The sequence below is a fragment of the Oryctolagus cuniculus genome, chromosome 9 (genome assembly GCF_964237555.1).
Source record: "Oryctolagus cuniculus chromosome 9, mOryCun1.1, whole genome shotgun sequence".
NCBI classification, from domain to species: domain Eukaryota; kingdom Metazoa; phylum Chordata; class Mammalia; order Lagomorpha; family Leporidae; genus Oryctolagus; species Oryctolagus cuniculus.
The window spans coordinates 105,628,968-105,654,115 of NC_091440.1; the positions used below are offsets into that span (position 1 = coordinate 105,628,968).

General features: G+C 52.4%; 1 protein-coding gene and 1 long non-coding RNA gene across 9 annotated transcripts in view; both read left to right on the plus strand.

Annotated features, from left to right (window-relative positions):
* The window catches only part of CRACR2A (calcium release activated channel regulator 2A), a 212,075-nt gene that overhangs the window by 57,369 nt on the left and 129,558 nt on the right, over positions 1-25,148 (plus strand). Inside the window, exon 1 of one of the 8 annotated variants that reach the window (XM_070048428.1) lies at positions 106-3,332. The exons of 6 other annotated variants lie outside the window; for them this stretch is intronic. The gene's annotated coding sequence lies outside the window, so the exon portion shown is untranslated. Of the gene's footprint in view, positions 1-105; positions 3,333-25,148 lie in introns of those variants that run through there. One more of the 8 variants, XM_008259684.4, reaches the window with a different exon arrangement.
* LOC127482786 (uncharacterized) lies at positions 3,206-24,134 on the plus strand. Its single transcript, XR_007921047.2, has 2 exons — positions 3,206-3,340; positions 20,743-24,134. It is a non-coding gene; the product is annotated as an uncharacterized lncRNA (long non-coding RNA).

Genomic DNA, 25,148 nt, shown 5'->3' on the forward strand with positions numbered 1-25,148 from the left:
ACGGGGCTCTTGCGATCTCATAGAAAAATGTCTCATTCCCCACATGTTCATGGAGGTGGGCAGACGGTGTGGCTTCAGAGCGATTACCCTCTGGGGTTTGCTTGCTGTGGCACAGCTGGCCACTCTTCCGACCCCCCGCAGCTGTTGGATTTGTTCTTCGCAAGGCTTTGGCTTTGGGGACGATACTGCCCTTCCTCATGGAGCCTGGGAGAGTCAATACTGAACGCTGGGGCATCCACATGTTGGAACTGCTAACGGTAGGAGGAGGGACAGCAGGGAATTCCTGTGATGCAATACAGAAACCCTGGAACAGTCAGGGTTGCCACCTTGCCCTGAGGGGACCAAGAAACAGGACCCGGATTTAAGTTACGGTGGAGAGCAGTGAGGGAATAAATGGGAAAACGAAGTCAGAGACATCAGGAGGGAGCAGGCCGTGAAGCTCAAAGATGGCTCAGGGAGAAGGTAGCACACCTCCTTCCTGAGCCCTTCAAGCCTGCTTCCTACCCAACACTCTCCTCCACCGGGCACCCCCACCCCACCCCACAGGAGACAGCAACTCATCACACAAGTGTCCCAGTATTCTCCCCAAACCCTCCACTGTCACTTATCTCCCTATGTCATAGAGAAAACAAAACAGGGACCCGCCTCCACTTTCCTCCACTGCCTTCAGCTTTGTCACCCTCTCCCTGGTTCTGAGACTTTGAGGCTTTTCTCCCCCTACCCCACCCCCCCAACTTGTGCACGCCTGTCCTTCCTGCCTCTCTTAAAAATTGTATTTATTTATTTATTTGAAAGGCAGAGAGAGACAGAGAGATCTCCCATCCTCTGGTTCATTCCCCAGATGCCCACAGGGCCAGTACTGGGTCAGGCCAAAGCTGGGAGCTGGGAATTCAGTCCAGGTCACCCCCATGGATGGCAGCGACCCAACGACTTGAGCCATCACTGCTGCCTCCCAGGGGCCGCCTTAGTAGGGAGCTGGGATTGGAAGCACAGCTGGGACTCGGGCACTGACATGGGGTGTGGACGTCCTAAGCACTGCACCAAATGCCTTCCCCAGCCTCAGGCTTGCTCATCACCTATTAGGTGTGGAGTTTAGTGTTTGGCTTTTTCTTGCAAACTAATTCCTGTAGCCATTGGGGAAAAGGAAGTAGGGATGTTCATCCTTCCTGTGTTCCGGGCTGGCTTACACAGCCTGGGGCCCATCAGTGAATGTCTACTAAGCCTCATCTTCCCACACCCGAACATGGGAAAGATCATCTCTGCCCTGTCTCTTCTCCACCGTGGGCTGGGAGTAGGAGAGGCACAGGTGCACACGCTGACCCCTGAGCTTCTACAGGTCTCCTGTGATCCTGAGGGAGGCGTTCTGTGAAGGCAAGCGCCAGCAATTCAGAGACAACCCCATACAAGCCGTAAGAGATGGTTGGTGGTGATGCTGTGAACTGGCTATCTGTTCAGAAGGGCTACAGGACAGCTGTTTCTCCGCCCCATGGAATAGGTGTATTTGGACCCAGAAACATGAGGACGGGAAGTGAAAACGGTGTGAGAGACAAGGATTGCGTGGCATTTGGTGAGAAAATCAGCAGTTCCTTAGATGGATCTCAGCCTTGCCAAACCTGTGAAATGATACAGTTGACAATACCACAACCATCAGCAAGAACACGCACATACGGCGGTATTACAGTAGCAGCTACAGGTCTAAGCCCTTGAAACACACACTCTCATTAAGAGACTCAGAACAACCCCACGCTGCAGGAGCTGTTACCACATTTTAGTGATGAAGAAATGCACTAACTTACCAAGGCCACAGCTGACAAGTCAGCGCCGGGGTTCAAACCCAGGCCCGTGGGTTCCAGAGCCTGTGCTTAGACCCACTAATGTCTTAGCCCTGGCAGGGGCGGGTGAGCGTCAACACGTGCAATTGCTTTAGAAGTGAAAGGCTTGAGAGTGCCACCGTGGCGCAGCGGGTTAAGCCACCGCCTCTGATTCCAGCAAATCATAAGAGCACTGGTTGGACTCCCAGCGGCTCCACTTCTGATCCTGCCGCCTGCTACTGTGCCTGGAAAAACAGTGGAAGATGGCCCAAGTGCTTGGAACCCTGCCAGCTACGTGGGAACCTGGACTGAGTTTCAGGCTTCTGCCTTAAGCTTGGTGCAACCCCAGCCATTGCAGCCATTTGGGAGGTGAATCGGCGAATGGAAGATCACTTTCTCTCTGTCCTCCCCCCCCCCCCCCCGTGACTTTGCCTTTCATTTAAATAAGTAAACCTTAAAAAGTGAAAAGGAATGAAGCCTGCAGGGTAGCAGTATGATGTCATTTACAATGGTAGGTAGCTCTGCTGCCTCTAGCGGGCAGGGCAGGTGTTACATCAGATAACCTCTCTGAGAATGAGAGGCCCTCCCCTCCCTCTGCCATACCCGGCTGACTGCAGGGCCTGCCTTACTTGCTGCAAGGCCAGCCCTCACACTCGGGTGAGGCTGAGTGGAACACCACCCACCCTGACCTGCTCCAGAACAGGGCTCCCAAAGGCAAGACACGGGGGTGGGGGTGAAAGCCCAGACGAGGAGGGCCAAGGCGGCAGCCCACAGCTTAGACTCCTAGGGAGGTGGAGGGAGAACACATTGGGTGGGCGGCACCAGAAGAAAGGACACCAGGGAGCAATCACTAATGGTCGCCCACTGTTTCCATCGATGCGGGGTGGGGGTGGGGAGTGTCCTAATATGTCACAGGAGAATTATGGGCTCATCAAGAAAGGGCTAGGGAGGGCTCCCCAGGAAGGTGCTGTCAGTCAAGCAGAGCCCCACACAGCCAGCCGTATAGAAAAGCTGGCGTCTGGCCACAGCCAGGGCGCACTGGCCTCTGGTGAGAAGGCTGTACCCAGAGGGTGTGCAGGGAGGGCCTTGGGCACGGTAGAACTTAGAAAGTCAGAAAAGTACCAAGAACGAGCTCCCCTTTAGTTTCTGTCTCCCAGAGGTAACAGCTGGAGTCCGTCTCCCAGGGGCGCCCCACTAGACGCCAAGGCCCCGATGGATGCCCGGCTTTCCGGGCTATGCAGTGGCCAGAGTGAGGGGGGATCAGGGCACGGGGCGTAGGGGGCGCAGAAGCCCGACCCCTCCGCAGACTAAGGAAGCCGCAGCCCCGCCCCCGCCCTAAGCTCCCGGGAGGGCGGACTCAAGTCGCCACGAGCCCTCTGGTGGCGCGCAGATCCCCGAGGGCGCCGCTTCCACTTCGGCGCCGCTGGGGTTGGTGCGACTCGCCTGGCGGCGCGGCGCGGCGCGGCAGGAGTTGCAGGCGGCCTCGGGACAGCTGCGAGCCCGCGGGCGGCGGCGGGGCAGGTAGGCAGGTGCGCGGGAACGTGGCGCCCCAGGGGAACGCGGGGGAAGGCTGTGGGTGGGCGCTCCCCTGCCCCTCGGACTGGCGCTGCCTGCCCGCTGCTGTGGCAGCCAAGAGCAAGTATGTGCGTGTGCAGCCCGGGGCGTTCATGGCGGGGAAGTGGGGGTTGTCGCCGCTGGGTGGCGAAACTGGGTTTGCTGACTTGCGCAGCCTGGTCTGGCCTATGCTGTCTCCCCTCAGTTAACCCCTGTGGCTCAGTACCCCCAAGGGCCACTGCAGGGGCCCCAGAAGGGAGCTCAGGGTCCCTCCCAGCTAGGGCCAGGCCCTACAGACACCGAGGAGGCCCAGGTGGTCAAGTGACTTGCCCAAGGTCCCAGGTCTGGAAACCTAAACTCCTGCTCCTTAGGCAGGAGCTGGTGTCACGTGTGCCAGGACAGCGGCGGCCGCCCTGTGACCACGTGCAGAAACAGATCCCAGAGGCAGGAATTCAGACACGGAGAGAAGCCCCCACACCCCCCACCCCCAACCCCCGCCCCAGTCGAGCTGCAGCCAGGAAATGGCCTCCGGGGCTTCACTTCCGCCCCCGCCCCTGCCTGTGCTGTGGTCAGCCTGGCAGACTCAGCCCCCTGCGCCCCCTGTGGCCCAGATGTGCGTGCGCGCACACAGGAGAGCCCTCTGTCCCCTTCCACAGAGCCGTTATGGGCTCTGCTTGCTTCTGGCTCGGTGCAGGACACCAGGAAGACAGAGAGCTTAGTTCTGTGTGACTCCAGGGAGCAGAGAGCCCCGGAGGGGGGCAGCAGTGCCCAGGGGTGGCAGAGGTCAGAGGAAGACCCTAACCCACGAACCAGTGAACTCGCTTCTGGAGCGAACCAGCATTCACCAAAGAGCGTTGTCACCCGGCTGCGGGCACAGGCACGTGATGCCAGGGCGGCTTTCTACATGGAGGATGGAGGTGGGGTTTGAGGGTGCAGGTGCATGGCCCTTTTCGGGTGAGATGAGCAGGCGCGATCTCCCCGAGAGGTGTTTTGCCACCAGAGCTGCTCTGTCCATGTTTCAGTGGGAAATGGGAGGCTTCACGTGGGACCTCAGCCATCCCTTCCCCTCTTGGTACCGGGTGGTAGAATGCAGGAGAGTTGGGAGTGGCCAAGTTCCTTCTGGAAGGACCGGATCCGGATGACATTCCGGACTTGGCACCTAGGCTAAGCCTTGAAGAGGAGGCCCGCATGAGCAAAGTTGAGGATGTGGGATGTACCCAGGAACAAGGGAAAACGCAGTGGGAGACATAGAGAGGAGTGCTGGCTGGGTCAGCTGGTGGAAGGCTGTGGGTGTGAGGCTGTGGAACTTGAACTCTGCTGTTAGGCTGGGGAGGGGGTTGCCTGTGGATTCTAGAAGGGAAGCCATGTTCCTGGAGCCGGGTTCCCAGGGACTTGTGGTCTCCAGCTGCCTGTGGGCTGCAGCATCGTGCAGGAGGTTGCGGGAGGAGAACCTGGGAAGGGGCTGTGTGGGGCTAAGTGTGTTGGATCGGTGGGAATGGAGGGAGAGGAGGGCAGAGGCGTTGCTAAAAGAAGTGGGGGGAAGGTGAGCTGCTATACGGGGCCTCCGTTAGTCAAAGACCTCCAAGATGGATATGCAGAACAGTGTTGAATTCTCCCAGGGCTGTTTCAGGTCCTCCCAGCCAAATCAGGTCCTCTTTATTTTATTTAATTTTTTTAAGATGTATTTATTTATTTGAAAGGCAGAGTTACAGAGAAGCAGAGACAGAGAGAGAGAGAGGGAGAAGTCTTCCATCTGCTGGTTCACTCCCCAAATGGGCGCAGTGGCCACAGCTGGGCTGATTTAAAGCTGGGAGCCAGGAGCTTCCTCCAGTCTCCCACGTGGGTGCAGGGGCCCAAGGACTTGGGCCATCTTCCCCTGCTTTCCTAGGCCATAGAAGAGAGCTGGATTGGAAGTGGAGCAGCTGGGGCTCGAACCAGCGCCCATATGGGATGCCAGTGCTACAGCTGGGGCTTTACCTGCTATGCCACAGCGCCAGCCCCAAGACCAGGGCCTCTTACAATGTCATAGAATCCCATGTCTGTGGACGGGTCTGCCATGTCCTACAGCTGGGGAGTCTGCAGCTTTGGAAAGTCACGCTCTTTGCCAGTGGTCGCTGGGTGGCAGAAATGGGCCCAGACCATGGGGCACCTGACTTGCGTCCTGCTTTCTCCCCTGACGTGTGGTAAGAGCCCCACGGAAAGCAGCCTCCAGCCTCTCCTATCCAGCAGCCTTGGGTGGTTTTGAAGACAGTTCCCAGCGTTGGACGGAGCCCTTTTAAGCTGATCTTCTCGTTTGCCTCCCCGCCCACCCCCACACACATGCGTGCACACGCATGCACACACACACACACTCAGAAAATGTTTCTACCCCGCTCTTCCTTCTAGTGCTCACATCATTCCTTTGACTTCTCAAGTTGTTTCCTCCAGGAGAAATCTGAGAAAGCACAGTTGAGTTAGAGTCAGCAGGTGTCCCAAGTTCATGACTGGGGAGTCCCCAGGAGCCTCAGGGTGCGTGCGCTGCCAGAGCCCTACCCTGCAGACAGGGAGGACCAGGGAAGTAAAGGGCGCCGTGGGGGAGGGGGAGAAGAGGCACAGCAGAGAAAAGGGAAAGAGGGAACGTGGGATTTACGGCATGAACAGCACAGTGGCAAGGCCCGAGCTGTCACTGGGGATGTAACACTTGGGGCCCTGGCTCCGCAGTACCCGGAGAGGCGACACGGATACACAAGGTGGGCTCATTAAAGACAAGAGCTGCTGGCAGTACTTTGGACAGTGAAGCAGAAAATATTAATAATGATGCTGGGACCACAAAAAGCCAGGGAACCCTGGGAAAACTGGTCACGTTTGTGATAGCGTAAGCATATTATGTGCCAACCGTGGTCCACGGGCTTTACATATACTGGCTTGTTTAGACCTCACCACCACAGCCCAGCGGAGTAGGAACGGAGGGGCAAAGTGTCATGTTCACGGTCGCACAGTCAGGCAATGGTAGAAGTAGGGTTGGAACCCAGGCAGGCTGTCTCGGCGCCCGTGCCTTAAGCATCGCATTGCTGGGGCTCCCCTCTCCCCAACACAGAGAAGGGTGCCCTTGCCCCTCCGAGGGCTCTGTAGCTGGCCTTTGGGTCCACGTGGCGTGCTCCCTCTGGACGAAGCAGCTGAGGGGGCGCTCGGGAGGGCTTGCCCTCTTCCAACTCTGCACCTCGTACGGTGGCTGGGCTGGGCTTCTGGTCTCCCAGTTCTAATGCTTTCTTGCCTTGGCACTGCTCTGCCCTTTCCAAGTAGGCCGTGGAGGACTGGCTCAGACGTGGCAAGGACCTCTTGCGGGCCACTGATAGACTTGGGTTCCTCAAGGACCCTGGCTGCCTGGGACGGCCAGAGGGTGCGTTGTGTGACAGGGACAAAGTGCCAGTCTGAGGAGCAGAGAATTCTCTTTTGTGACAGATTGTTCTGGAAGCCCCGCCTCCTTGTGCCTGTTTGTTTTGGCCCCCAGCCCTGGCTTTCTCAGAATGCCAGCAGGGCGCTCTCTTTCCTCACCTGAGTGCAGACGCGTCCTGGACTGGGCCGCCAAAGGGAGGCACTCCGGGGCAGCAGCTCAGCGCTTGAGTGCTGGGCAGAGCCTGACTCAGGGACATGTTCCTGGCGCTTCTAGAGCCGCAGGGACATAGGAGCAGACAGGGCTGTCCCGTGGTTCAGATCCCAAGGGCCTCTGTCCCCACCAAACCTCGGCCGAAGAGCTCTTACTCTCCTAAAGACTTGAGGTGCGGCCCCGGAACTTGAGTGTGTTGTGGGGAGAATGGTGCCCTTCCCGGGGCAGGTCCCGCAGGGAGCCTGGATGGGTTCCCGGGGGAATGTGCATCCCGCGTTGGAGGAGAGGTGAGGAGAGGCCTTGCACACTTGCCAGGGCTGTGCAGGAGCAGCAGTGCTGGCTTCCTCCTGGCGGAGCCCGCGTGTGCTGCTCGCCAGGCGGCTTCCTCACGCCCCTTTACCCCACTACAGCACTGGGGCGTGGGAGACTGGCCACGGTGGCTCCATTACCAGCGCAGACGGGAGGAAAATCTCCTATTACCTAGGCGATTGGCTTATTTTCAACTTATTTACTTTAGAAATTGCTCAGTATTGAGCCCCAGGGATTTCGCAGCCGGCCAGGCTTCTGGTCAACACGCAGCTCCAGCACCCTGTCTGTCCCACGTAACCACACACCCTGTCCTGCTGGGATGGACGCTTGCGTTAGCGCCGATGAGGCGGGGCTGACCTCCTGAGCCCCATCCTGCACTTGGAAGTGGGGGTGCACAGAAATAGCCCAGGCATGACTGAGAACTGGGTGTGAATTCATTTGATCCCTCCAGCAGCCTTAGGAGATACGCACTGTTATCATCACTCTCCCATTTTACAGATGAGGGGTCAGGCTCTGAGAGGTTGAGTGGTTTTCCCAAGGTCACACAGCTGTGAAGAGACTGAGCTGGGATTTTAACTCAGACAGCCTGGTGCAGTCCCTGCGGCCATGTTCTCAACCTTTCCTCTTCCTGCCGTGTATTTATTTGAAAGGCAGAGTCACAGAGAGAGAGAAAGAGAGAGAGAGGATCTTCCATCTGCTCGTTCACTCTCCAAATGGCTGCAGATGTTGGACTGAGCCAGGCCAAAGCCAGGAACCCAGAACTCCATCCTGGTCTCCCACATGGGTGACAGGGGCCAAGAACTTGAGCCATCTTTTGCTGCTTTCCTGGGCGTATTAGCAGGGAGCTGGATTGGAAGTGGAGCAGCTGGGACTCAGACGGGCGTGCATATGGGACGCCAGCATCACAGGCAGGAGCTCAACCTGCTAGGTGACAACGCCAGCCCCTTCCTGCCTCCTCGGCATGCCTAGCCCCGGGCGCAGTTCTGACCCTCCGCAGTCACATGCCCTTGAACCTAAAGCTGAGCTCTTCCTTCCTCAGTGAGATGGGAAGAGCTGCCTTCCGGTCCATCTCAGGTGCACTAAGGGATGGGGGAAGGCGGGATGGTCCAGGTGCCCCGGTCATGGTGGCTTTGGCTGTTTCAGAGTTTGCCGGTGAGTTCTGCTGCCTGGATTTGTGGGTCCTGGTTGCACCTGTGCTTCCCGAGCGTCCCCGGTACCAGCAAAGGGTCTGCAGGGGATCTGTTTAAGAAGGGAGGGTGTGGTCCCCGCCACCAGGCATGCACCGTCCTGTTGGGGGATGTCTGCCTGCTGATGCTGCCGTGACAAAACGTGATAGACTGGTGGCTTAAAGACAGAACTTCACTTTCTCATCGTAGCTCTGGAAGCCCGAAGCCTAAGATCCCAGCGCTAGCTTGGTGGGTTTCTGGGGAGGGCTGTCTCCTGGGCTTGGAGACGGGCATTTTGTGGCTAGGAGAGAGTTCAGAAGCCTCATCCCATCATGAGGGCCCCACCCCCAGGACCTCATCTAAACCTACTCCCCTCCTGCTCAGGAACTTCATCCAGGTCTCCCACTTGGGGAGCAGGAACTCAAGGACTTGGACCATCATCCGCGGCTTCCTAGGCACATTAGCAAGGAGCTGTATGGGATGCGGAGCATCCGAGACTTGAACCAACAGTCAGTTTGGGATGCAGGTGTTCTAAGCAGCAGCTTAACCCTCTGGACTACAGTGCCTACCCCTAGTGGAACTCTGGACTGGAGCCTTAGGAGATACGCACTGTTATCATCACTCTCCCATTTTACAGATGAAGGGTCAGGCTCTGAGAGGTTGAGTGGTTTTTTATTTTTTATTTTTTATTTTTATTTATTTGCTTGAAAGTGTCCTCCTCTTTTTTTTTTTTTTAAGATTTACTGATTTATTTGAAAGGCAGAGCTAGAGAGAGAGAGAGAGAGAGAGAGAGAGATATCTTCCATCTGCTGGTTCACTCCCCAAAGGCTACAACAGCTGAGGCTGAGCCAGGATGAAGCCAGGAGCCAGGAACTCCATCCTGGTCTCCCACAGGGGTGGCAGGGGCCCAAGCACTTGGGCCATCTTCCACTGATTTCCCAGGTGCATTAGCAGGGAGCTGGATTGGAAGTGGGGCAGCTGGGACTCCTACTGGCACTCCAGTACGGGATGTTGGCATCACCGGTGGCAGCTTAACCTGTTGCACCAAAACACTGGCTCTCAAAATATCTTAATTGCATACCATAGATAAGCTGCTAATGGAATTTACCAAACTGCTAAATTAAGCCTTTTAATAAATTATATACATCCTATAAAAAGGTCATAGATTCCTCCCCAGGCTGGGAGGTGGCAAATCCGTGGTCCCTGTCTCAGTTCTTGTTCTTGAGCTTGGTCGGCTGTGCTTGTCAGCCCCTCTTGGCATCTGGCGTTTACTCAGGCCCAGGCCGTTGTTCCTGGCGCGTGGTTGTCCTGGTCATGGGTCCTGCCTGGAGTCTTCCCTTTCTCTCCGACAGCTATCCTCCCTCGTGCTTGTCTCTTCCGTGGTGGCCCCTGTGGCACGTTTCCTGTCACTGGTCATTAACCTTCCCCACGGACTGCGCCAGCCCCTGCTGTGTCTGTAAGCACTCAGGCTTGGGGTTCTGGCTTCAGTAGGTGGACTTTACCTCTGGGATTGAAGTCCACTGGGGAGCCAGCGAGAGACCCTGCAGATGTTCAGCTAGGTCCCATGCTTAATGATAAGAGAACCCACCAAGTACCTGCCACTGTTTCCAATCTAGGTCTAAGCTTCTCTGTTTTACAGATGAGGAAACTGAGGCTCACAGAGGTTAAACAACTGGTTGGGGTCACGTACCCAGGCCTGGTTTAGACACCTACGTCATGAACCTCATTCATGCTGTTGAACCCCTGCCCCAGAATGGCTTTCTATAAAGGGTTGGAGCCCTTGGATTATGGAGTCTGTCTGGCAACCGAGCACTGTGAATGCAGCTGTAAAGTCGGACCAAGAATCTCCCAGCTCTGTGCTGGGTACACACGGTCCAGACACACGGCGGTGGGGAAAGCCAGTTAAAATGTCTGATGCGGAATTTCTTTTTCAAGAACACAGTTTTTTGTTTTAAAGATTTATTTATTTTATTTGCAAGTCAGAATCACAGAGAGAGAGAGGGAGAGACAGAGAGAAAGAGAGAGATCGAGATCCTACATCTGCTGATTCACTCCCCAAATGGCCACAATGGCCAGGGCTGGGCCAGGGCAGAGCCAGGAGCCAGGAGCTCCATCCTGGATTTCCACGTAGGGGCAGGCGCCCAAGGACCCAGGCCATCTTCCCTTGCTTTCTCAGGCGCACCAGCAGGGAGCTGGATCAAAAGTGGAGCAGCTGGGACTTGAACCAGCGCTCATATGGGATGTCAACACTGCAGACTGTAGCTTAACCTGCTGCGCCACAGCGCTGACCCCCAGGAACACAGTTTTAACACAGGAGTGGCCCCCTTTCTTGTGGAGGATATGTTCCCAGAACCCCCCATGGATGACTGATAGTGCATGTGGTACTGAAGTTTGTAGCCAAACGCTATAGCCGAAACTTTTGCAGGTTGAGCTGTGACAGCAAAACTAGCACAGATTTCTTGTGGAAACCTGGATCGTGTTCTCACAGAGTTCAGCAACCTCAGCATGTGATTGTTTTTCTTTCCTTATTGAGAACTTGCAGCTTTTCACTTACAGGAAGTGCTTTATGGTTTCTCTTCGGTTTATCCAAATTGCCAGCCTCATTATTGCACTTTAGAGTAGAACTTGAACAAAGCATTGCAACATCTCGACAGTTAGCCAGATAACTGAGACAGCTACTGAGTGATTAGTGGCCGGGTAGTGTATGCAGCGTAGTTACACTGGACAAAGGGATGATTCATATCCCAGGCAGGAAGGTAACATGGGATTTGTCATGCTACTAACAACTGAATGAACTTTAAAACTTAGCACTTGTTTATTTCTGGAATTTTCCATGTAGTATATTTGGTACACAGTCAGCTGAAACCATTGAAAGCAAAACTGCAGATGAAGGGGGGACTTCTGTACATTGAATTACACCTTGAATTAGAAGCAAAGACATGAAAAGAAATTGCTAAATCAAAGGAGTGTTAATGAAAAAAGAGTACTCGGTGCCCACTAAATAGCCACATATAGCAAAAAAATACTAAAAGCATTTTATACGCACTCAAACAAACCCCTATTTACTAGAGTTAGAATGAAAAGCTGTAATTTGTACTTATAATCAGATTATAACATGCATTCTGTCTTAATTTTCTGGTATTTTAGGGATTAAGTCAATGTGTTTTAATGGGATGTTAATACCAAAAAAAAAAAAAAGAGAGAGAGAAACTAAAATGCATCAATAGACGCTGATTGAACACCTACTGTGTATAGCCCATTGTACTGAGAGAGAGAGCTAAGGACACAATACGTCTTTGGAGCAGACACAGAGTGAAGCGGGGCAACCTCCCGACAGCATTTGGGACTTTTGCCAAAGATATGGGACAGGCCATGTGTGCCCTAGGAAGAAAACGGGCTTTGGAGAGTGGTTGGCCACGTAGGTGGGAACTGAGCGGGGTCTTGAAGCATGGTGGATTCAGCAGGTGGGTGGTGGTGGGAAATCCCAGAGGACTGTTCCTTGAGGTCTCCCAGTGCGTCTCAGTAGCCAGTATCTGAAGACAGCCGTAAATGAGCCTTAACCTGCCCGTTATTTTAAGGGCCACTCCCTCCTCCTGCCTACCGTCACTGATTCGGTGTACAGTCTAAAAAGATGGGAGACTTCTCCCAGCAAGCAGCCAGGGTGCGAGCCTTCCTCGCTCATCTAGCTAGGATGTTGCCTAGAATAACACAGCTGGCCCCGCCTTGGGACAGACACTGTATGGGTTCTACAACCGGTGTGGATTTGGGTGTGTGTCATGCGGACCGTGGTCCATTGGGATGGAGGGAGGTGGTGTTCATACCCCTGTAGATAGAAGGCGCTGGAGAGCTGTCAGGTGGAGGCAGCAGGGCCACGCTCCCAGACTCAGCCTCTTCTTACAGTCTGACTTACCAGCAGAAGTGAACACAAACAGGAGGAGGGGAAGCCTGGGTGGGGAGCTCTTTGAACAGCAGGCCCCCTTTTGAATCTCGCCTGCCTGCTGTTGGGTTTCCCTGCAGCCCTGGTTGAGGGCCAGAGGCAGCTTAACCCAATTCTGCCGCATCCTAGGCCTGGCAATGGTGGTGAGTCCAGACCTCCTTGGCCCCGCCTCTGTGCATTCAGCCCCAGCAGCCACACAGGCCCCGTGCAGCCCCTGGAGCCCCTGGGGCTGGGCAGCCGCAGAGGCACTTCCGAGGAGAGGCCGACTGGCCTGACAGCCACGGCTGATCTCCTCCCTGGCTCAGATGACCATTGTTGATGGCAGTTGGCCTGTGAACTCCAGGCCGACGGGGCCCAGTGAGTGCACCTGACTAAGGACAGAAGTGAAGTGACTCAGCCCTGCCTCCTGTCTGAATGCAAACACCAGTGTGATTCATACCCGGATGCCCTTCTCTGAGGGCCAGGAACTGGCAGCAGGCTGACTTAGGGAGCCCAGGTGTGAGGCGAGAAGAGCGCGTTCTGGGCTCGGTGGCTCAGTGTGCTTGCGCGTTCGGGGTTCGTTGGCTCGCTGTGCCTGCCTGCTCTCTGGGCCTCACCCGCCCTGCGTGTCTCTCAGGGCTGGGATAAGGGTGGAATGAAACAGTGGAAGTCCTTCTCGAAGACAAAGGCTTTGACGCGGCAGTTGCTCACCTTTTGCCGCAGCCTCGTGGCTGTCATTCGTTCGTCAGGTTGGGCTGAATTCGCCGTTTGCTCTATCATAAATCCACTTAGGGTTGGCTCTGGCTCGGGCCTGGATGATTTTTCTCAGGAGAGTGAACAGCACAGAGCAGTGAGGGGATGGAGTCTTGGCTGCTGCTCGTTGGTCCAGTGCCCACCAGCCTGCCAAAGCTCGACTCTCAGGAGGAAGTGGGGTGAGGTCTTGGCTGTCTAGGACCCAAGGGAGCCTGGGCTATGCTTCCATGCAAACCAACAAAGAGGACCCCCCACCTCTCCCAACACGGAGAGGGCATTGAAGTGTGCAGAGCGGAAAAATAGGGCCTTGACCTTTTCCAGAAACAATAATCGCATTGTCTGCTGATATTTAGAGTCCGGCTGCCTTTGTCAATATTTGCCCAGAGGTGTGGAGGGTGGAGAGAAAGGGTAAGAGGAGGCCGGTGTCGGTGAGTCAGACGCCCATGGACTTGACTTGGTGCCGCTTCAAGTGAACCCTGGTTCACAGAGTGCCTGTATGCCCAAAGCCCTGTGCGATGAGTCGGTGCTATTATTATTTTCCTTAACTTAGAGGTGAGGAGCTGAGGACCGGCCAGAGGTCACACAGTGAATAAGTGCACAATCTGAATTGCAAGGCAGGCACGTGGTCTCCAGCACGCACTGTCATAGCAGAGTGAGTGTGCACCCTAGTGAGGGTCCTGCGTGTTGATAACACTGTTTGCAGTTTACCCAGAAGCACCCAGGCTCCACCCCCTTAATCTTTTTTCTTCTAAGATTTATCTATTTCAAAGACAGAGAGAAAGAGATTTTTCCATCTGCTTTTTTTTCACTCTCCAAATGGCTGCTACAGCGTGGCTGAAGCCAGAAGCCCAGAACTCCATCTGGGTCTGCATCAGCAGGAAGTTGGATCAGAAGCCAGCACTTGAACTAGGCATTCCGTCCGATACGGGGCCACAATGCTCGCCCCTACTTTTGAATCTTTACAGCAACACAGTGCGGTATTAACACTGAGTATTACAGACCTAGTTGTGCGTGTTACGTGAAGTTATGAGTATGGAGACACTTAGTGAAGTGTAAAATGCTCTACAAACAGGACGTAATTATTGTCTCCAGTGTACAGGTGACAAACGAGAGAGGTCATGGAGCTTGCCCAAGTAAGCAGCAAATGGCAGGGCCAGGACTCCAGGCCAGGTGCTGGGGCTTCAGGAACAGTGTCCTTGACACCATCATGGAAAGCTTGACTCTGGACTTACTGTTCCCCTAAGACTGTCACCAGATAAAAATCAGGCAGAGGATCCAAGGGAAACTCAGCTAACTTTTCTTAGCCACATGTAGTGCTTTGGTTTTTCGCCTCTGTTTCTGTGCTCAGTAAAGCCAAGAGCAGAGTCACGGAGGGAGCTGGGTGGGGCCGGGAGCTGGGGTGGCAGCTGCTGCAGAGGGGTCATTTATGTGCTCCCCACTTCCAGGCAGAGGGGAGTCCCGGGGGTGGATGTTGGCAGGAGGTGGGGAGGACAGGCCGTGTTGCACTCCGGCTGGGCCAGCACGTATTTTATGACCCTATAAAACTGTGACAACAAATTATCTCAAAATTGTGAGTTCACTGGAATCCAGGGTACATCCCTGGGGCGTTTGTGTACACATGCAGTATTTCTTAAATAAACAAGTCATAAATATGTTGCTTAAAAGATCTTAGGCTTGATACTGGAGAGATAAAAAGGAAATACCCACTCAACATTGGCTCTGCAGTGCTGGTTCATAGAATATGAAAAAGCACCCCGAATTTTCCCTTAGAACTGAAGCAGAAGGAGTCACTCTTTACTGCTCACAATGATTTTCATCAGGATAAGAAATTAACATTTATTTTCCACACTCCAGATGCAGAAGCTATATGGGCAGTATTGATATGTTTTTGCTCCACATTCCTCATAAAACCTTGCATCAAGTGGCACTACCATATGGATTTTTAAGATGAAATCAAGGCTTCCAGAGATAAAATAGTTGGATTCAAGCTTGCCAGGTAGTTAGAGATGGTAGCAAGATACAAATGTAAGTCTGTCTGACTACAAATGTGTTTGGTTTTAAAATCTTTCTTCCTTTATTTTTATTTATTTGTAAGGCAAAGAGACAGAAACAGACACAGAGAGAGTTCTTCCATCCTCTGGTTCACCACCCCACCCCCCCCAAATGCCAACAACAGTAGGGGCTGGACCAGGACAAAACTAGGAGCTCGGAATCAGTCCAGATCTCCCTATGGGTCGCAGGGATCCAAGCACTTGAGCCCCCACAGAATGTGCCTCAGTAGGAAACTAGAATCAGAAGCAGAGCTGAGACCCAAGGCCAGACACTGCAGTACGGGACGTGGGCATCCCAAGGGTCATCTCAGCCAGTGCTCCAGACGTCCACCCATCCTGACAACACACTAGGAACTCCATTTTTATTTCCTGTGTTCATCATTCCTTTTTTAATCCCAGGTCTTCCATCTGGGTCCCTCTCTTCCTATCTGGAATGTGTCTTTACAATTTTTTCTTCAGTAAGGGTCTGTGTGTGTCAAACTCTCTCGGTGGTTTTTTTTTTTCCTTTGGAGTTTTGTGGTCAACTCATGTCTTTTTTTTTTTTTTTTGAAAGATTTATTGATTTGTTTGAAAGGCAGAGTTACAGAGAGGGGGAGAAACAGAGGAAGAAAGAGAAGGAGAAAGAGAATGAGAAAGAGAGAGGGAGAGAGAGATCTTCCATTTGTTCACTTTCTAAATAGCTACAATAGCCCAGGCTGGGCCAGGCTGAAGCCAGGAGCCTGGAATTTCACCTGGGTATCCCACGTGGGTGCAGGAGCCCAAGGATTTGGACCATCTTCTGCTGCCTCCCCAGGCACATTAACAGGGAGCTGCATCAGAAGTGGAGCAGTCGGGACTTGAACCAGCACCCGTATGGGATGCCTGCTCTGCTGGTTGTGGCTTACCCCACTGTACCACATGCCAGCCTTCTTTTCCTCTTATTCTTAAAGGATATTTTATTTAAGTATAGAATTATCGGACGACAGCTATTTTCTTTTAGCACTTTGAAGGTATTTTACCATTGTCTTCTGGCCTGGTCCTGGCTCATATGAAGCCAGCCTGTTAATCACTTGAAGGTAACTGGTCTGGTGCTTTTGCCATTTTTAAGATATTCTTTTTGCCTTTAGTGTTCTGCAGTCTGAGACGTGTTTGGTTATGGATGTCTTTTTGTTTCTTCTTTTTGGGATTCCTGAATGTGTGTCTTGACGTCTTTCATGATTTTTGGAAAATTCTTAGCCATCATCTATTTAATTTTCTCTTTCTTTTCTCTCCTCTCTTCTCCTCCCCTCCCCTCTCGTCTCCCCTACCATCCTTCTTTTCCCTCCTCCTCTTCTCTCCTCTTTCTACTAGAAAAAGACACGTCTGAGTCTATATTTCATGTATCTTAAATTCTCTTTGATGTTTTTATCTTTATTTTTCTATGCTACATTTTGCTTTTTTTTTTAAAAAAGATTTATTTATTTAATTGAAAGAGTTACACAGAGAGAGAGAGAGAGAGACAGAGACAGAGAGAGAGAGAGATCTTCCATTTGCTAGTTCACTCCAGGTAGCCACAATGGCCAGGGCTGGGCCAGACCTAACCTAGGAGCCAGGTGTTCCTCCAGTCTCCCACATGGGTGGCAGGGACCCAAACACTTGGGCCATCCTCCGCTTCCTTCCCTAGCCATTATCAGGGAGCTGGATGGGAGGAAGTAGATCAGTCGGGACTTGCACCGGCATCCATATGGGATGCCAGTGTTGCAGGCAGTGGCTTTACCTACTCTGCCACAACACCAGCCCCGGTTCATTCATTCACTCATTCATTCACTCAAATAAATAAAAGAATTATTTTTTTATTTGAAAGACAAAGTTACAGATAGAAGTAGAGCCAGAGAGAGAGGTGTTCGATCTGCTGGTTCACTTCCCAAGTGGCTGCAATGGCCAGAGCTGAGCTGATCTGAAGCCAGGAGCCAGGAGCTTCTTCCAGGTCTCCCACGCAGTTGCAGGGACCCAAGGACTTGGGCCGTCTTCTGCTGCTTTCCCAGGCCATAGCAGAGAGCTGGATCAGAAGTGGAGCAGCTGGGACTTGAACCAGTACCCACATGGGATGCTGGCGTTGCAGGCTGGGGCTTTAACCGGCTGTGCCACAGCGCAGGCCCCAGGTTCATTTATTTTTGACCTAGCTTCCAGCTCCCTGTTTCTTTCTGTATCTGATATGCTATTAAGTCTGCCCACAGTCTGTCATTTTAGTTATTTATTTTTTATTTCTAAAAACTCTTTGTCTGCTTTCTTCCGTCTTCTCAGTTTTCCCTCATGAATTTTTGCTCCCTGCACATATTCTCAGGTTTGTCTTTAATTTCTCTAAATACATCATTCACCAGCTGAAGAGGTCCCCGGCCACCTCATCAATACTTTTAGAAATGTTCTTTTTAAATATTTTTTTTAAAAAACTGTCAATATTTTCAGTGGGAGAGTCAATCTAAGTACTTAGCTTGCTGCCTGCTGTCATGATGGAAATAAAAGTTTATTTAAAAGTGATAACATGGTGAGAGGAAAAGTAGGGAGGTTGACATTTAGGGACCTAGAATCGTCCACATGATACTAAACGCACTACAGGAAGTAGCTGCAAGGCGCTTGAGCTGTCTTGCCGAGAAGCCACCCACAGTGTGGCTTGCCCAGCCGGGTGGTCTGTGCTTGGCATCCCACCCCACCGGACCAGACACCGGTGAAGAACCAAAGTGACGCCATGACAGGCCTCGGAAGTCGCCCAGAGGGACAAGGCCTCAGTTTTGTTTTCTCAGAAGTCCCGGGTCAGGTTTCTGAGAAATACCGTGACATGGGAAAGACCAGTAAGAGAGCAGCTAAACCACCCCTCCTCCCCCAGCCCTGCAGCTGGCCCCGGCCAATCAAAAACCGACAAATTAGTGATACTGTGTGTCTGCCGTTGTAACCCAGAACCACAAGAATGTACATCCTGTTGAACCCAAAATGCGTATAGACCCCGCAGGAGAACCGGGAGGGGTCCTCGTCAGTAGGCGGCGTGGACCCTGGCTCCAGCTTGTTCAATAAGCCTCTTTGCTTTTGCATCACCGAAGTCTCTCACTGAGTTAATCGAGTTCCATCCGAGTCAGGTCTAACATTTTGGGAGTTCGTCCGGGATCGGACTTAGTGACTCGGTGAGAGACGCGGTGCTGAGGTTTCCTAAAACTGTACGGAAACTCTGTAGCGGGCCCAGGATAAATAGCTGGCAGAGGACCTAGGTGGACGCACTGGAGGGTCGCCGGCTGGAGGCCAAGGGAGATGTCCCCGGTCTCCTCGGGAGTTCCCGCCGACGGTGGCAGCCGTTTGGGAGGGGGAACAATAGCCTGATGGTTAGCCCGGGTGCTGGTTTGGTGTTTTTGTTTTTCTCGGCCGAAGTCTGTCTATCTTCTGTCTGTCATGTTTGTTGGCTTTTCTTGTTTGTTGCTTTTTGTGGTCTACGGACTCTTAATCTTCATTACAGGAATGGGCCAGATGCAGACGACCCCTTTGACTCTTTGTACGGATCATTTCCGAGACGTCTGTGGACGTGCCCACAACTTGTCCCTTGAGATTTGGAAGGAAAAACTCATCACATGTTGTAGTGTTGAGTGGCCAACATTCGGCCTGGGATGGTGAAGGATGTAGTCTTTGATTCCGGACCATGTGGACATCCAGACCAGATTCCTTGTATTCTAATGTGGCAGAATTTGATAGAGGCGCCATTTTTCCATCAAAACCCAAAAACCCTACCATAGTTCTCCCAGCGAAGGATGTGGGCAGGACCTAGCCTAAGAAAGAACCCTCAGCCCCAGTCCTCCCCGAGTCCTCTTACCCAGTTTGATATTTCTTGAGGTCTTGGAACCCCCTCTTATGAAACAGCGTAACGAGGGGGGCCCATTGCCCCCTGAACATCCAGATGGGCCAGCCTCCTGCACTCGGAGTCAGGAGGCAGGGAAGAGAGGAGCAACCTCATCCCAGCCCATGGCCCCTGACCCCATCGTCCTGCCATTACGGACATATGGCCCGGTAGATCAAGATGGATTACAGCCTCTCCAGTACTGGCCCTTCTCTACTTCTGATCTTTATAACTGGAAGGCTCAAAATTCCCCTTTCTCTGATAACCCTAAAGACTTAATTAACCTGTTAGATTCTATTCTGTTTGCCCACGAGCCAATGTGGGAGGATTGTCAGCAACTCCTCCAGGTCCTCATTACCACCAAGGAACGGGAGCCCATACAACTGGAAGCCCGCAAGTGGTCCCGGGGCCAGACGGTCGCCCTACTCTGAACCCTGATATCATCACACGCGTCTTCCCTTTAAGGAGACCATAGTAGGACTATAATATGGCTGAAGGTAGGGGGTGTCTCCGGGTCTACCACCAGACTCTGATGGCCGGTCTCCAAGCTACAGCTAGATAGCTGACCAGTATGGCAAAGGTAGGGGATATCCGACAGCCGGCAGAGGAAAGCCCAGCAGCGTTCCTAGAAGGGATCATGGAGGGTTTTAGACAGTACACTCCCATGGATCTTGAGGCGCCAGAGACGAGGGCCGCAATCATCATGGCATTTATTAGTCAAGCGGCACCAGAGAGAAGGCACAAGTTGCACAAGGTAGACAGGCCAGGTGAGAAAACCCTACCAGACCTATTGCAGGTGGCAGAAAACGTTTATAACACCAGGGAAACTCCAGAAGAGAGAGAAGACAGACTCAGGGCGGAAGATAAAAAAGAAGGGGCAGCGGAAGGAGAAAGGCAAGCCCGAGCAATGGCACAGATGTTAATGGCCGTCGTTCACCCAAATGATAGACAGAAAAGGACGTGGGAAACCCCCGACGGGGTGCCTGGCTAAGGTTCAATGCGTCTATTGCAAAGAAAAAGGACACTGGGCCCGGAAATGTCCAAAATAGACTTCACCGAGTAAGGCCGGGCCTGGATAGGTGTCGATATATGTTGGTGCTTGCGGACACGTTCCCTGGGTGGGTAGAAGCATTCCCCACGAAAAAGGAAACTGCTGGAACAGTAGCCAAAGTGTTATTGGAAGAAGTCATCCTTAGGTAATGGAGCTCCTAGTCATTGGGTCAGACAATGGGCCGGCTTTGGTTGCCCAGATAGTGTAGGGGCTCACCCAGGCCCTGGGGACAAATTGGAAGTTACATTGTGCATACAACCCCCAGAGCTCTGGACAGGTAGAAAGAATGAATATAACCTTCAAGGAGACTTTAACCAAATTGGCCATAGAGACTGGCGGAGACTGGCTGGCCCTCCTTCCCTTCGCCCTAATTAGGGCACGGAACACCCCATATGTGCTTCAGCTCACCCCCTATGAGATTTTGTATGATCGGCCGCTGTCCATTATATTCCCCCCCCCCGCCCATGTTGGGAGGGGGAGTACGCGGATACTGGGGGCTTGGGCGTGGCAATTCAAAACATCCAGAAAGTTCACGCTGAAGTCTGGCCAGCCATCAGGAAAATATATGAAGACAGGGGTAACAAAATTCCACAGCCCCATGGTCTCAACCCAGGGGACTGGGGCTGGATCAGGAGACACCAAATAAAAACCTTAGAACCCAGATGGAAGGGCCCATACCAAGTAATACTTGTTACCCCACTGCCCTAAAGGTTGACGGGATCGCAGCGTGGATCCACGCCAGCCACACTCAACGGGTGGCCCAAAAGGATCTGCTGACAATTCAGCCCGAACAGTGGAAAGCGGAAGCGAATCCCACCAATCCCCTGAAGATCCACCTAGACGGGGAACATGAATCTGCTTGTTGCCTTCGCAATCGCCTGGTGCCTGTGCATCAAAGAGCTAATAGCGGAAGAACTGGCCAACAGCCACCATTCATACCGATGGCAGCTACGAAGGTCTGAGCACGGCCAGGTAATAAGAGCCCAAGAGGGACCGATTGGAGATCCAGCTTCTTCATTGTTCGTAACGACCCTCTGTGAGCTAGTCCCCATCAGCCCCTGCTTGAATGCTATCGGATTCTATGTGTGCCCTGCGAAAGGACGATCGTATTGTGATTACTCTAATCAGTATTACTGTCCTTCCTGGGGGTGTGAGACAATAGCACCTCTCTGGATAGAGGGGACAGGAAAGGACCCAGATATCAAAGTACAGTGGTGGCCGGAAAATTGTATCCCTCTGTATCCTTTCGGAAGTAATGCAGTGACACAAAACCATGGGGTAGCCAGCCACCAACTGTGCCAGAAAATCCAAATCAATGTAACTAACCCTATGGATAGCAAGTGGGACTATGGGAGAACATGGGGACTAAGATATTATGAGGAAGGGACTGACAGGGGAGGGCTGTTCACCATTCAGAGGTATCCGGTACGGAAGACCCCAGAAGCCATGGGCCCCAACAAGGCGCTGAAACCCACCCCGGAGGGTCAGGCAAAATAAATAAGCAAAAACCTTGACCCTCCCCGGCCGCAACACAAACACCTGAACCCCTACTAAACACCACCACTGATGTACTTACACCCACCCTTTGTGGGGCCTACTGACCTCAGCCTATCTAGTGCTTAACGCCACTAACCCTAAAGCAACCCAAGCATGCTGGCTTTGTTAGGACATGCAACTACCCTTTTATGAGGCTGTGGGAGTCACAGGGGAGTATAATGTCACCCAGGATCCACAAAAATGTCGGTGGGAACAGAAAGTCCAAAAGGGACTTACAGTGCAATCAGTCACCGGGAAGGGACTGTGCCTGGGTCAGGTCAAAGATCGGAACTTCCTTTGCAACCAGTCCCAACCCATTGATCAGGAGGGGTATTTTCTACCCCCAGACAATAGCTGGTGGGCATGCTCTAAGTTGGGACTCACTCTGTTTTAGCGGCAAGGTAGCCAATGAGTCAAAGGAATATTGGTTCAAGTATTTCCCAAAATCCTGTATCACCCAGAAGATGAAATATACAATAAATTAGAGAGCAAACAACAAGTTGGGTAAAAAAAAAGGGAAATTTTTACCTCTGTCACTATAACCACTCCTTTCGGATTAGGGCTGGCAGGGACGGGTACTGGGATTGCTTCCCTGACCCAACAAAGCCAATACTATTCTGGCTTGAGAGCAGCTATAGATGTAGATGTAGAAAGAATTGAGACCTCCATCTCACATTTAGAAAAGTCCCTCACATCCCTGGCCGAAGTGGTTTTACAAACTAGAAGAGGGCTAGATTTACTTTTCCTTCAGCAAGGAGGCCTATGTGCAGCCCTCAGAGAAGAATGTTGTTTTTATGCGGACCACACGGGAGTCGGGAGGGAATCCATGACTAAGGATCGGGAAGGGCTGGCTAAAAGAAAAAAACTTAGAGAACAACAGGAAGGGTGGTTTGAGTCTTGGTTCAGTAGCTCACCTTGGCTAACAACACTGGTGTCTACGCTCCTGGGCCCGCGGATATTTTTAGTGCTGATCTTAACTTTTGGACCATGCATTCTGAATAAGTTAGCAGCCTTCACTAAGGACCGACTAAACACGGTCCAATTAATGGTACTCAGGCAGCAGTACCGACCCTTGAGGCGAGATGATACTGCTGTGGAGAATCCCACAGGAAGTCCCAAGAGTCACAGATCACCACTTACCTGACCAGCAGAAGGTGAACTGTGGAAACTCCACAGGAAAACATCTAGAGTCAAAACCTGCCACTAGCCACAAAGTGAAAGTAGGAGAAAATGGAGTTACTCATGCTAAGCCAGGAGCTGATGACATCACCCATGTCAACCTTAGCACGTGCTAGAAAAATGCCCCTCATCAGACTGGACAGACATCTCTGGACAGCCTGATAAGCTGTGTGTCCTATGGGTGATAGCTGGAGTCACCTCACCAATTCTCACGAGGATTGGATGTGAGCGGGAGACACCCAAGCCCAGACAACGGATTGGTGACACCTCGGGGAACTCTGAGCTGATTGGACTGAGTCAAGCGTGGACAGCACGTGAACAGCAGGTGAGCTGCAGGAAAAAATTAGGATGAAAAGGGAGTCTTGTGGTGCTCTCCATCCTCTCCAGGTGTGTGTGAACCTCTAGATCTCCACACAGCGGGAGCTGAAGAGGCAGCCCGTTACTCTGCACGGAGCAGATAGTGGCACAAGCCGACAATGGACAAAGGGCCCAGTGCGTGTGAACCTCTGGATCTCCTCGCACTTGGAGCTGGAGAGCCAGCTCGCTAGCCCCCTTGCTAAGCGACACAAGGAGACCACGGGATCCGAACTCCAGCCGAGAGGCCGCCTCACCGCCTGGCCTGGAGTCCTCATCAGCCTGCTGCCAGACCTGACCACAAAGCCGGACCAGGCCTCTCAGCAGGGAACCTCTCCAACTTCTCGCCTGGCCGTCCGCCTGGGAACTTTGAGCCTACTGCCCAGAGTGACAGCCTTCCCACAAGTTGCCGCCTGTAAGTGACTGATCTGACATCCGTCTCTGCCGAGACGTTGAGCTCTGGACATCGAACACTGACACTCTTTCATGACCGTGATGCGAGCCTTGAAAACACAGCTTTTACAAGTAGTGTTAGTCATGTGTAATCTAATCTAACTATGCTTTGACCCTATGTTTTGACCTTATGCAAGGTATCTGCAAATAATGCTGGAGACCTTGATGCACATATACTATTATAATTGGATAGTCCTCAAAGTTACTTTAACACTGTATACTGTGATCTGTCGGTTAATCAGTTCAAATAGTATTATTAATAGTGGTATTGATGGTATTGATTCCAGTAGTCCTCTAGTCATTAAGGAAATAGTGTTACTCTGATAGTTAAGTGCTATTATAGTAAGTAAGATAAGTAGTTAAGCTAAGTAGTTATGTTAAGCTAAGTAGCTAAGTTGTTAAGTCACATTAAGTAGTTGTGCTAAGTTTATAGATAAGTGTGTTAAATAGTATAGATTGATAAGTATATTGATACTGATAAGTGTATTGACCTCAATGAGCATGCTGATGAGTAGTGTGATAAAAAAAAAAAAAAAAAAACCTGGTGTGTAAGCAATAAAATCTTTCATCAAAAAAGGCAGTCTTGTGTCCTTGTGTTCCTTTCTTCCCCGTGCTCCGGCACAACAGAGCGTACGTCGCTCTAAGCCCTGTCGAGCTGCGTGACAGCAGGCGCTTGCGACAACTGCTGACGTGTCTCGAGCCTGTGCAGGAGTGCGCAGGCACAGAAGAACAGGGGAAATGAAGAACCAAAGTGACGCCATGACAGGCCTCGGAAGTCGCCCAGAGGGACAGGCCTCAGTTTTGTTTTCTCAGAAGTCCCGGGTCAGGTTTCTGAGAAATACCGTGACACGGGAAAGACCAGTAAGAGAGCAGCTAAACCACCCCTCCTCCCCCAGCCCTGCAGCTGGCCCCGGCCAATCGAAAACCAACAAATCAGTGATACTGTGTGTCTGCCGTTGTAACCCAGAACCACAAGAATGTACATCCTGTTGAACCCAAAATGCGTATAGACCCCGCAGGAGAACCGGGAGGGGTCCTCGTCAGTAGGCGGCGTGGACCCTGGCTCCAGCTTGTTCAATAAGCCTCTTTGCTTTTGCATCACCAAAGTCTCTCACTGAGTCAATCGAGTTCGATCCGAGGCCGGTCTAACACCGGAAGTCGTGCAACCAAACATGATGAGGAGGTTTCCAAGAGGCCTTCATAGAAGGAGTCAGTTTATCTCTCAGGGATTAGCAGCCCCTTAGGAGAGCAAGGCTCTGTGGGTCTCATCTCTGTGGCAGACTGGAGCCCTGGCAAGTAGAACTTGGCCCTGGTCTCTTGGAATGCGGAGGCTACATGTTTCTCTCTCCCAGTGGTCCTGTGGGAATAGCCAAGAACAGATGGAGAAGGGACCACCAAGAGTCAATGTAAACCTCTCCTGCCCACTGCCACTTCCAGTCTGCTGCCCAGTCCTCTTGATCCCGCCTTCTGAAGTGCTCTGGAATCTGTTTGCTTGTTCCCATTTACGTTGTGAGCACTCTGGTCCCCACCCGTCACTCTCTCTTGCCTAAACTGTACTGTTTTCCTAACTGACCTCCATGGGTCCACTCCCTAT